The sequence below is a fragment of the Vipera ursinii genome (genome assembly GCF_947247035.1).
Source record: "Vipera ursinii genome assembly, chromosome: 3".
NCBI lineage: Eukaryota > Metazoa > Chordata > Lepidosauria > Squamata > Viperidae > Vipera > Vipera ursinii.
In genome coordinates, this window is record NC_139516.1 from 77,014,227 (window position 1) to 77,028,167 (window position 13,941).

The 13,941-nt window shown below is 38.3% G+C and overlaps 1 protein-coding gene across 11 annotated transcripts in view; it reads left to right on the top strand.

Annotated features, from left to right (window-relative positions):
* Positions 1–1,504: 1,504 nt before the first annotated feature.
* ADGRL2 (adhesion G protein-coupled receptor L2) overlaps positions 1,505–13,941 on the top strand; it is a 222,000-nt gene continuing 209,563 nt past the window's right edge. For all 11 annotated transcript variants that reach the window (XM_083360567.1, XM_083360565.1, XM_083360571.1 and 8 more), the window contains exon 1: positions 1,505–2,568. The gene's annotated coding sequence lies outside the window, so the exon portion shown is untranslated. The remainder of the gene's footprint in view (positions 2,569–13,941) is intronic.

The window sequence follows — 13,941 nt, forward strand, 5'->3', positions numbered from 1 at the left end:
TTGCTCAAGCCCCCTCTCGCTGTCCCCCAACGTGAAGTACACCATCGCAGGCGGGCCGGAACAATCAAGAGTGGAGAATCTTGCAGAAATGTCTAAGATTTCTGCTTATTTGAAAGATCATTCACAGGAAAGATATAATTCAGTTTGGAGATGGATAAATTATATTCAGAACAAATATGGGACTAAAAAGTTCCATTCAGCTTATGAGTAGATTTTAGTGGGCTATTGTTATTGGTACTTTGTTTGTAGTTATGTTAAAGGGGAGTTAAAGCACATTATGAATTTTTGCTCAAGCCCCCTCTCGCTGTCCCCCAACGTGGAGTACACCATCGCCGGCGGGCCGAACAATCAAAGAGTGGAGAACGGCGGACAGGCTTTTGACCTGCTGGCGGACCCTCCAGCCGCACAAGGAGAACTCCGCGACTTGAACTTTCAAAGCTTCCCGCCGCCGCCGCCGCCTCCTCTCCTCCGGCGTTCGCTTTAACCTTCCTCCGTTCCGAACCCCGCTCTCGCCGCTTCAGCTCGGCGACGCTCTGCCTCTCAGACTCTGGGGCTAGCTAGCCTGGCGAACCGAGCAAGGGAAGCGGGGGCGGCGGGGCGGGGCGGGAGCGGGGAAGAGAAAGAAGCCGGCGACTAAAAGTTTTGAGGAGCCCCGGCGCTGGCTTGCCCATCAGCCCGCCCGTCCACCCCTCCCTCCACGCAAGGGAACAGAGAAGGCCCGGCGTAACGACGGCCGCGGCGTCTGCGAGTCTGCAGCGCCGCGACCGGTTGGAAGGGATCCCGGCCGTCGACCAGCCTTTCTAGTCGGGACCCCGAGATGCGCTCTCGCTTCCCGGCTGCCCCAGAGCTTGCGGTTGCCATTGGCTGAGGGGCACCCAGCGTCTCCTCCTGCTGCCGCTGCCAGAGTGGCTCAAGCCTACACCGACGCCGTTCCCCCCCTCCCTCCCTCCGTGTGCCTTTCTCTCTCCCTTTCTCTCTCTCTCTCTCTCATTCCAGCCCCCCTTCTTTCCCTCTCCCCCAAGCGGTACCGCCGCAAAGCAGCTGAAATGGACTGGGAAAAAAAGCCAGATCGAGCTTTCAGATGACCCCTTTTCCCGTTTGGTACTTAGCCGCCTCTAATCTTGTTTTTTTTATTTGCCAGAACTCAAGAGTTTTGGCGGGAGAGGAGGGGAGAAAAGGAGGGGAAGCGGGCTAGAGGAAGGGAAGGGAAGGGAGGGGTTGGGCGGGTGGGTGGGAAGGCTGCCGCTGTCGCCGTTTCTCTCCACGATAATATGTTTATATGATTAGCTGAGCCCAGGGGTGGGGAGAAGAGAGAGAGAAAGAGAGAGAGAGACAGAGAGAGAGAAAGGGAGAGAGGGGGTGGAGATTGGAAGAGGTGGAGGCTGGAGGTGGCTCCAGTTCAGAGCCAGCGGAGAGTCTGTGTCAGGACTTCGCAATCCCCAGTCACACACGGAGAGGTGCGCGAAGGAAAAGGAGCCGGCGGTATACTATTCATTGGGTCCCCTCTCCACCCTTTCCATTTCCTTGCCTCCTTTTGGGCGATTTCATGCCCCGGCTCTCCTCCTCGGCCCGTGGTTTTTAAGCTCGGCCAAGTTGGTCGCTCTTGATCGCTGTTCTTCGCGGGGCAAGGCAGGAGGAGCCAGAGCATCGGTGGAAGACGCGAAGCTGGAGGAAGAAGAAGGGCTGGGAACTGGATCCTGCCCAGAGGCCAGAATGTCATCGAGGGTGATGCAAAGAAGATGGAAGAAAAGGACGGAGAAAGAGAGGCTGCCTTTTTTTTAGAAGAAAAAGATTTGATTTTGCTTTTTTTTTTAAACGCCTGGGGTCTCTCTGCGCATTGCAATTGCACCCCCTCCTTCTCGCCTTCGCCTCCTCCCTGAAGAAAAGAAACCGAAGATCGAATTGATTCTCTCCTGTTGGCATCGTGGTTTTTCTTTTTTCTTTTCTTTTCTTTTAAAAAAACAATCGTTCCAGTTGCTTAGAGAAAAGAGAAATAGAGGACTCCAGAGCTGGTCATATATCCAGTGGGTTTCTTTTTTTTTTTTTTTTTGCACCTAGCTCTCTTTTGTTGTGGTGCTCTTAGAGTACCGGAAGAATTGTTTCGATTTTCCTTTCTGACTTGTGCCGATCCTTTGCCCCCTTTTCCCCAATAATTTGCCTTCTTCCCTCTTTATTTTGGAGAGGGGAGGGAGAGAAAGAGCAGCGCGCGTTGGGAACTGCGGGGGGGGGGAAAGAAATGTTGACCTAACCCCTCCAAAGCCCCTCGGCTGGCTGGGTTTGCTTGGAGAAGGAGGACGAGGAAGAAGAGAAGCCGCCTTTTGTACGTTTTGTCCCAGCTCAGCGAGCTGCAAAGCCAGTTGTTTCCCCGGCTTTCTGCACTTCTACACCAGCCCCAGCCAGCTCTTTTGCCTGACCGGCGATTCTTCTGCTCGATCTGGCTTTCTTCTTCTGCCTCCGCTTCCCAGGCCCAACCCTCGTGATCATAAAAGGGACTCATCCTGCACCTCCTTTCTGGGGCACCCAGATGCCAGAGAAACCCTGGCCCGCAATTGGCTGCAAATCCAAAAGGTAAGCGTGGTTGGGGAGAAAATGAGCTTTCCCCCCCCCCCCCTTGTACTTACAGTACCTGTTTGCTTTTACTTGGGTTGCTCCTGGTTTGCGAACCACTTGCACGCGAGGGGGCGGCTTCGTGGGAGAAAGGGGTGCGCGTTCCTAGTCCTTTGTTTTCCCTGAGGGAAGGGAACCCCGCCAATACACCCGTGGGATGCCAGGAACTCTTTTTCTGCCCCCACTCTTTTCTTATTCGCATTCGTTCAAACATTTCTATTTTACCTTTTTTTTTAAAAAAAACAAAACAAAACAAAAATCGACGCACTACATAAATCAGTATTATTTATGACGTGGGGGAGGGAGAGGCAAAAGAAGTGGGAATCGGACCTGAGGCCCTTGTAGGTAGGGGAGTGGAGGAGGATTGTGATGGCCACTTCTTCCAATACCTTCTGGTTTCCTCCTCCTGGCAAAGAAAGGAGTGGTGGTGGGTGGTTAATGTCAGTGGGGTTTTCCCCAAGAGCTGTGAAGCAAGGGACAGGGAAAGAAGGGTGACCTGATAATGCAATTAGCTGTGAACCAAGGCAAGTAAGTAGAAGTGGCATTGCTTAGGATCAAGAGATCTTGGAAAAAAGACTTAAAGAGTCCTGCTACAGATGGGGCAGCTAGATCAGATTCAAGTCAAGGGAACTGTCCCGGGAGAAGAATGCATTGATACCCCTTAGCAACCAAGCTCTTGTTCAGAGGAGGTTAGGTTTTGGAAGAATCACCTTCACATGGGAGTGGATGTTCCCGTGTTTTGTCTGTTCTTCTGGACGGATGGCATCAGACCCTGGATTGATTGGGTGGATTAAAGGAGAGGGATCTGACTGACTTGCTAAACTTTGCCCAACCTTAAACAAACCCACTTGATCTGGCAGCATTTATCATCAATTTCGGTGGATTTTTTTTTTAAAGTGCTGCACAATTGTCAGCTTCTTAAGAGCTATTCTTAAGGCCCTGTGATACTTCCCTGTAAGGAGATATGAGATTTTTCCACTAATTTTAAACAACTTCACTTGTGAAGGAGCTTGCCAAAGTGAGTGGGGTCTAATACTGAACAAGAAATGTATTGGTGTGTGTGTGTGTGTGTGTGTGTGTGTGTGTTTACAGATCTTTCCAGGCATCCTCTTCTAACTGTTTTAAGTTGGCAGCTCTTATTTTACCATGGAAAAAGATTGGTGTTTGTGTGAGTGTAAGGAAGTTCCTTGGGTAATCTTTCTTGCTTCAGAGATGGAAGTAAAAGCTTCAAAAGCAGCCTTACAAGTTTTATAGTAACAGCAAGAGCCATCTGGATCCTGTTACTGTAAGAGATTTTTCTCCTCTCTGTTCTTGGTTTGCTCCTCCAACATTCTTTAGTTGGAAGCACAGATTCTCCGACTGGGAGATTCTTTTCGAAGACACTGCCTGGCAGTTGATTTCATTAATCTGGCTGCATGAATGCCTAAGCAGGCCCTGCCAGCTCTTGTTTGTTCCCCCTCTTGTATTTCAGTTTTACATTGAAAGGGGAAAGTTGCACTCTTTGAGTAAAAAGATCCACTTGTTGCACACACATTTTCACCTATCACACAAGGAAGCAGAAGGAATCTAACACTCTTTGCCTGTCTCCTAGAAAGGCTTCCACTTAGCAATAAATAACAGTTCTTTCCCATTGTGGCCTAAAGACTGATTTCCTCTTTGCTTGTAGAAAGAAGTCTAGGGCCACCTGGAGACAATGCAAAGAAAGTGTGTGTGTGTGTGTGTGTGTGTGGGGCGTGCTGGAGAAGTCTGAAAGGATGTTTGCTTTTCTTTTTAGCACTAGAATATCAAAAATAAACCACAATGAAATTTAGGGGAAGGTGATACTGGACATAGGGGGAAAAAACACCCCTATCTTTTCAGAGGCTTCAGGTACGGGAAAATTTCTTGCTTGCTCATATGTTGGACATGATAATAATAGCTTCTGATAATACTAGTGATGGTTATTAGATGCCCATATAATTGGTATGGCAGAATGGAAAGGTAGCTTATTTGGGGCTTCAGGTGTGTGTTTCTTTTCCTTCAGAAAATAATGTCCTTGTTAGAAAGAATCCTGCAGAACAAATGCTCTGTTGTTTGGTTTCTTCAGATACTCAGATTCTCTCCCTTTTGTTACTTGCTACTAAAAGAGGTGCCATTTCACATCATTCTGCACAAATTGTTTGAATTAATGCAAGTGTGAATTCTTACCCTTTGAAGGAGCCCATTAGCATATCAAAGGTTTCTTGGCTTTCAGCTCAATTGAGAAAACTTCAGTCTGTCTTCCATTTGCTTCCAAAGCAGAGGCCCAAAGGGCAGTGAGGAATTGAAAAGGGATAAAAGGGGGAGGTAGAATTGGGTTATATTTCTGAACTTTTACTGTTTTGTAATTATGCCAAGGAAGAACATAGTCTGTAGGCTGCTGGCCCTTGTGAGCACCAAACAATTATATTCCTTTGATTAATGGTTTATACTAAGAAAAAGAGTGACCTTTTTCATGGCAGCCACTGTTGCATAGTTTCTGGTATCTGCTAGTTATTTTGTCAGTGGGATTTGCGAGGCCTTTTCTTTCTGGCTCATCCTTTGGATATGGTCTACATATCAGTGCATTGGGGGGCTCAATGGGAAAGAACTTCTAATTACCTAAAATGGCACACATCCACACAAATCAATCTATGAAATAAAAGACCATTCTGTTCACAGCCTTTGAAAACGAGCACACATTTCTTTTAATACATCTACTAGGAAATGCATTGTTTTTCCATAGAGTTGATGTAGAATGTTATTTTCTAAACTATTTATGTCTTGGGTAAATTTATCGACTAATTTTCCAAGATAATAAAAATACTTATGTGCTTTTTTCATCAATGATGATAACCAATATATGGATCTGTGCTTTTTCTGGTTTATTTTGTTGCTGTTGTTACTGCCGTTCTCAAAAATTGTGAAAGTAGTGTAATCAATATTCTTCAAATAGTTATAACAAGGACTGGCTGTTTCATCCGCTTACAGAATATTTGCAAATTATATTTTAAGATGCTGTTGCATCTGCACCATTTTATTCATTTGTTGTAGTACTGATTATCCTGTTAGTAAAAGAGATAGCTCATTTTATTCTTTCATTATATTTAAAAATCAATATTCACAATCTTGCGGACATGGAGAGGAACAGAGGAGTAGAATGCGGTACTTCGGTAGGTCATTCATAGGAAATCAGAATTTAGGAGATATCATATTAATCTTCACAAAAATAACTTTCCTGTCATCTCTAAGTTCTCTCACATTTACTTTTGTTTCTCCAGTTTATCAAGTCTATACAGAGGTCATTTGATATGACTTCTGATGCTCAATTTTAAATGCAAATGTTTTATAATAAGACAGTTCTGGTAGTCAGAATTGTTTGTTCATAAACAAAGAGGGTTACCTAGAAGTAAAAAGGGAACAAAATGTAGTGCAACATATTTGGGGATTTCTGCTATTTTGAAATAGTCAAAATAGTTCATTATTGTATAGATCTTTTAGGATAATGTGAAATTATATAAGGATAGTTTCTTAAAGTTGCCTTTTTACCTGAATCAGTACCTTTTGGGGGGGGATATATTGAGGCAATTTTCATTAGGACACTTAAATTGCTTTTAACTTTGTTTGCTTTGGATACAGAGTGCTATGGAGGAAATATGTAGATTATCCTGTAGAGCTAATAGAGATAATTTAAAATTATCTTGTTATCTTGGCAAATTGGATTTGATTTTGATATTTTACAAATTTCAAATACTGGAGAATGTCACAGAATGAAAACTTTCAGCATTCTGTAGACAAAGATTAGGCCACTTAGAAATTAATGTGCCACAGCAGTGTTTAAGCTGCCATTTTTAATCATAGTGGGTTATGTTGTGTTGGCAATATAAATTGTACATATATTTTAGGATGCTCTGGAGGCTAGCAGATGGAGAAATCAACTTATTGCATCAACATGGGGTAGAACAAACTAATTATTTAAGGTTCTGATTTGAGAGATCCACTAAACATTCATTCTCCCTCTGTTTCTCTCTCACATGCATGCATACATATTTACATGTTTAGCTTCTATATTCATTAACAGAACATCAAAGTAAGTAGTCCATTTTGTGAACAGCAATCTTGCAAGTTGTATTCCAAGTCTTAATTTAAGACAAAAAGGAGAGCTTCTGTATGTTTCATTCCTTAAAATAATCAGAGGAAAGTATTTTTAAAAAGAAAATCTGCCTAGCAGTTAGTCCATAATTTGTACTTCAAATATGGCTTCATGCTTCCTATGTCAGGAATGAGAAATACTAAAAAGAGGTACCTAAGATGTACTAAGAAAAGTATGTTGAAATAATAGTAAAAGTTACATTTTAAAAAACCTGATATTTAAACTAATTTTCAATCATATCAATATCTGGCCCTTACTTATTGTATTTTTAATTGATAAAAATGCATATTCTAAAAAGAAATACGTAATTTATAGTAATTTGCACCTGCTTGCAAAAGAGTGAATTCACATACCATTTGGGGAACCTAATGAAAAAAAAACATATAATAAATACTACATTTAAAAAGTTAAGAAAAAATATGAATTGATATTTAAAATAACAAGCTTTCAATTTCCATACTGTGGATTCCCTAATGTTTGTCTCAAATATATTTGAACTTATTGTCATTTTAAGACATGTTCCTTTTAATGTCTTCTTTTTTAAATGAGCTGTTTCACAGTACATATTACACCTAATCTCAGGATTTTAGGCTTATTTGGCATTAGTAATTTAAAATAAGAAGTTTTAGAACCCATTATTATTCTATCAGATGATGGCTAGGAAAGAATAATCAGGTGTAACTGGTACAGGCTTATAATTTATAATCCATGCACAGAAGAATAGTTATGGGATATCAAATATCATGTTGCTCATAATAGAATTACAGTAATAAAGTTACCATTAGCCCTAATAGTTATATGACATATTACATACAACTATTGTCTGACTATTTCATACAGCTAATAAGCCATATATGAAGGGGGAAAAACCAGTACAGATAATTTGATAATAAATTTTAAAAACAAACACACCCTAAAGTTAAAAGATATAAAATATTCTGGATGCATAGGAGTCATTGATGTTTAATAATTCTGCATGAAGTACTTAATTCACTCAGTTCTTTATACAGCTAGATATTAGCTGAACTTCTGGGGAAATACATTTTTAAAAAGACATGTCAAATATGATACCCATGTATAAAGTTAGTGAAATAGAATGCATTATTTCTTACTGCTTGCTTCATTATTTCTGATGAAAATGACTTGTGAAGTGCATTTGTATGTTTAAGCATTTTTATTGACATAGACATGACAGTTCTTTAATTGGAATTGAAATCTGCATTGTAACTTGACACATTTAAGATTAATTTTAGGAAAAAAATGTTCTCTATCAGGTTTTGAATTACACTGCAAGAAAGATTATGGACCATTATCACAAATGGTACATTTTATAAGTTAAAAGAAATAGTATATAATTAGCATATGCCATTATTTTCCCTCCCATGTGGCACCTGAAAACTCACCTATTTGAACAAGCCGGCCTGGTCTGATGGGTTTGGGGTATTTTAATTGTAATTTTAATTAGCTTTTACTGCAATTGGGCTATTATATTTAATTCTTATCTTAACTTTTGTATATTGTATTTTTATTGCATTTTATTGCCCTGTACACCGCCCTGAGTCCTTCGGGAGAAGGGCGGTATAGAAATTAAATTAATAATAATAATAATTTGTAACAGTGCATTCTTCAACTATGTGGAAGTCTGCTATCTCCTCCATCCACCCCATCCACACACACATACACCCAAAGAAGTAATAATCAAAAACATAACAGTAGACTGTAGTAAATACAGAAGTAACATCTGCAGAGAAAGTGCAGTCAGAATAGCAACAGAATCACTATTGATTGTTTTAGTGGCAGAAACTAGTTTAAATGTAACTTGTTTAATTACACTGAATGAAGTTTGATGAAGTAATATGCTTCATCTTTGCAGAAGATTTTATATGTTGTGTGCTGGTAAGTAAAATCCCATCACGGTTGTATAATTTTGTTCAATTATCAAAGCAGCTAAGAAGGAAAAAAAATCAATTTACACTGAAAAACCACAGAAATGAGATTACCTTGTTAAGCAGGAACTTGCCCACAGTGTCTAAATTGCTTAGGATGATCAAGAATAGCAGTATTTAATGCGCTAAGAAGCATATATACTAGTCTGCACGTTCAACCATAGCTATTTCCTTTCTCTATAAAGAGCCTAGTAGATGTCAATTTATACCGCTTTAATTTTACTTGCAACAATATTTTTCACATCATACATGTGAAGTTCATACATCGCTAAGTTCAATTTTGTGCCTGTATTTATTGATGCAGATTTGAATATCAGTATAGTATTGAACTTGTTTTTGAAAAGGATAGATGGACAATGATCTTTTTTTCCCAAGTAAAAATAAAGGCTAAAGATAAATTGTACTTCACACTCTTAATAATATACACATTTATGCCATCAGTGTGGAAAAACACTGTTTATTACTCCAGAAACTATTGTTCAGCTTTAGTAAAATATATATTTGAATGTGCGTGCGATAGTGGTTTTGGTGCACATTTTGTCTGTTGATTATATGTTTTGTATTTCAGTAGCCTGAAAATATTGGCTCTGTGGAGGAAGTTGGAATGTCTAGGTCTTGGCTTTCTCACTGAGATGTTTCTTACCTGCCTTCGCTTCCTAAAGCACATAGACTTCTGCTTCAATGAATCTCTAGGACTGTCTTAGCTAAAAGGGAAAGGCAATATAACAATGTTATTCATGGGAGCCCTTTGTGAATCCCAAAGTTATCTCACTCGAATTCCTGAATAAAATAGCTGAAAAGGGAAGACAAATATCAACTGAATAAAGATGTTAAACCAGATTTTTGCCTCAGGTTAAAATTGAGGTATGCTCTAGTCCAGAGGTAATGTCTCCCTCTACAGAGCACAAAAATAATCAATGAATGACTGTAGAACAGCATATCTTGAGAAGAAATGAGGGATCTTTGAATGATGTGTCTTAAATATTAAATTATTTTAAGGAATTTAAGTGATTGATTATGAAATAAGCTTCTTTTACGCTTATTTGTTCTTCAGTTGAAGGCAGATGAATAAAGAGGACACAACTTAATTGTGAACTGTGGTGAGAGTGTTATAGAAATGATTCTCTGTGAAGCAGTTGCAGGAATGAAGCAGGCATTCACTGTTTTAGTATTTAAAACAAAGGCAAGAATTTGACATCCACTGCAATTCTTGCAAGACAGATCCATCCTTCCTTCCTTCCTTCCTTCCTTCCTTCCTTCCTTCCTTCCTTCCTTCCTTCCTTCCTTCCACCTACTTACCTACCTACCTAAATGTGTTGCAAGAAGTGTCTCTTTGTTTTTTCCTAAGTGAGGGAGCAATTAACTTTTTAATAGATTTGTGCCACTAAATATGACCCCTTGATTTATAAACTTTTCTACTTCAATTGTTCAACATTACATTGTGCTTTCCAATTTTTACAGGAAGCACAGAAAATGAATTGTACGTAAATCAAAGACTGATCAAAATTTGGTGTTTTTAGATATTGCACTGTGTAATCCATCTGTTTAGCCAACAATTTGCACAAAAGATAATTCAGATAAAGTATGAATTAGGGCCTGACTCAAATATATTGAAATAAATTATCATTAGCTTAGAGGGTTTGTGGCTAAAGCATCCTTTTAATTTTTTACACCATTTTTGCACATTTTGCAGTTATATATTAATTTTTTTCATCCTTTTTAAAAATGGAGACCTTAGGCTGAGTTTGTACTAAATGCCTACTATTAAGAAAATACTCTCTATCCCTGCTGCCACCTTCAGCTTCTTATGATATTGTAAAGGTTGGTAAATGTATTCGTTTGTTTTCTGAATACTCTAGCTTTCTTAAAACAAGGAAAACCATGTCTTAGAAATAATTACTATAAGATCAAGGTTTGTTTGTGGATGTGCTAATTTTCAGTGAATAAATACTAATTTTAAACAAAAGATACTACATCCTGTTGTATGATCAATTAACAGATATACAGTATATAAAAACAGACATAACATTTATTAAAATTGCACCAGTTTGATTCATGATTTATGAAAATTTAGTTTATAAGCTTTGACTTCTATAAACATTTCGAGAGTACTTATTGAAACTTTTCAGCATGTTGCCATCTCCTGTATTTTAAAATCTTTACTATTCGGTTGGTTTCTTTGATGCAAATTCAGTCTTGCGTCCAACCTATCTTGGCACAGCAGTTTGTGTTGTGCTGTATTTTTGTATGAATCGTGACTGCCTTTTGATTATTATTTTGTTCAGTTGACAGAGTACTTCCAAGTTCTTTTACTACTAAAATTGTTCTTTGCTGTTGAGTGAAGGAATGACTGTCTTATTTTGGATAGTTTGATTTCTCCTTCTTTGCTGATAATATTGGTAATTAAATTGAGGTGAAGTTTAGAATTGATTCTGGAGCAGGGTTTTATATAACTTAGAGTAGGTAGTCATTACAGTCCCTCAGAAGAGGGAAATAATTCTTAGTTTAGATCACTGAATAATCATAATTCAATCCTTAGTTACATAGTAGACCAGTGGTTTATTAGACATCAGAGATTTTTGAGCCTAAAATTACAAGTAGGATCTGCAATGAGATGTTGTGGTATGAAGTGCAAGTGTTCAGAAATTGAGCCATTATCCCTCTATCATTGATTTTCCATTTTACCTCTGAATTACTTTCTAGTCACTTGAACACTCTTAGTCCTCCTGAGCTGTTTTTAGATCAGTTGCTCGCCTTCACCACCCCCACCTTAAGGGTTTTAGTCTAAAGAATTTTGTGCATTACTGCCATCTCAGAGTTTTCCCAAGTCTGCTATTATTCTGTTGTGTAGTTGCCTGTATTATTTAGCTTAGATAAGCGGTGGCTCTCATAACTGAAAATGCAGACGGAATGATATTTCTACTGGCATGTCAAGAATTTCTAACATCCACACTCACCTACCCACCCGTCTTGAGTGATTCCACCAAATTTATTTTCTTTAACAATACGCATAACATACACACAAACAAAGAAACAGAGAAAGCGATGTTCAGGTTCTGCTGTTTTTCCATTTAAAGTGTTGGGTGGCATTTTTTTGGCAAGCTCTTCAGTCAGATTTCGTGATAGAACATGATTGTTGATATGACTCAGCCATTATCTTTGCCATTTTTGACATGTCATAACTTGATGCTGTGCTTACAAAAAAAAAGCTTTTTGTCAGGGTTTAAAGGAAGATTTTTGTTGGCTGATTGCAAATCATGATATAGCTAGATAAATAAAATTGGTCCCCCAAAGACATACTTTCCCTAAGAGTTTTGTTTCATGCCCTTTCAGTAGCACAGAGACCTCAGCAACAACTGTGATTGCATTTTAATGCTGATGAAATATTCTTCACTGACTGACAAGACCTGTTTTTATTGAGTGTCGGGTGTGCATATCTGTACTAGATGAATTCCTTTTGAAATCATTGTCACTGCACTAGTGTACGTTGAAGAAATTTCTCTGTATTCAAGTTCATTTTTCTCACCTGCAGAAAAGCAACTGAAAATGCAGTGTTGCTGATGGACAAAATAAAAACATTAGGACAGAAAGACAGAATTTCTAGAGTGAATGTTTCATTTCTCTTTTGGCTTACATTTACTGTGCATGAGAGACTAATTTTCCCATGCAGCTATTGAGGTTTTCAAAAATGCTACCTGGTTCATTTGTTTTTGAAATGGCTGTTCTACACCCCCTTCCTTATTACTATACTTTGTCTTTCTTTCCTGATCTGTGTGTTGGATTATTAAACTTACACTATAATTTTGATTCAGCGTTCTGATTTATGTAATTGCAGTCCCAACATATTTGGTTGTGACTAACTAAATTTTGGCAGCGATACACAGAAACCTATCATTTTGAAGTAGTAAAAAAGAATCAGTACATGACAAATAATAACAAATAACCAAAATAACAACTAGAAATGTTCCTTTGTATATATGCTTAAATCTAAAATAAAATATTTTATTTTTATTTTATTTATAATTTAACCCTTAAAGCCCTTATTAATTTGTTTGAATAATTTTCTAACTATCTTTCCTCACCATATTCTTTATATTTAAAATATAAATTTCTTTGTTTCTCTCAGGTCTGTGGTATTTTATTTAAACTTGATTGTAACTTTCATTTTTCTCCCCTTTGTTAACATAGTCTGCATTACCAATGATATTAGACTTTGGTCCTTATTTCTGTAATTTATACGCAGAACCTGACTGCTGAGATTGGAATTTTATAAATTAAGTGAATTTTAAATGGGAGCTTCTAGTAATTTTCTGCTTAATAGAGAAGTATATGCCAAACAGCTTGAGTGTCTAAAGTCAATATACTGAATAAAAATCTTATTTGTGTAAGAATACACCATTTATTTCATGGAAAGCCTCATTGAATTCAATAAAAATACATAGAATTGTACTGAGAGATAAGAACTGACTCTTTTAGAAAAACAATGAAATACAGTATTCTTCCATCTGAGAAAAGTGATTATATACTTTTCTGGTAAAAATATAGTTTATTTGAGAATTCATACAGTGGTGTGGTTTGGATAGCTCCAATTTGGTTTTTCTAGCAGTTTTTGCACAGTGTGATTGAGTGTTATTGAAATTATACTGATCATTAGATAGGACAATAGTTATAACCTGTACATCAAACAAAATGAAACTATTTTTTCCCTGTGGAAAAGAATAGAACTCTTTCATTTGCAAGAGAAAAAAAATTATGAAAACAAGTAGTTTCCCCCCCAAATACTGTTCTCATTTCAGATTATGTGCTTGTTTTTCTTAAAATGTGCATTCTCGTATTCAGTGTAATTGATGCTAAACTTTGAGCCAGTAAGTTAATCCCAAATGGAATCAGTTTTGGTTTAGGTGACAGAGGGACATTAAACAGAGCCCTAGTGCTGGGTTTGTTTATTTTGGATAAGAAGATGATTTAGCCTGGAAGTGATGACTTGTTTTGGGTGGTCCCTCCACTTCAGGATGGTCCGGTGTTGGTTTACTTTTATCCATAAAAGACTTTTTGAGGCTTTAGAAAAGAGACTTTTGCATCTTGGTGTGCAGAAGCTGAAGCTGCTTAGCTGTTGTGAACTGTATAGAGTCACCTGGAGAGCAAAATAATCAAGAACTACTGACATCAGGTAATGTTTCTGAAAATGAGATAGTTTTCAGAATTTTCTAAAATATTGTCAATTAGTTTGAATTCTTC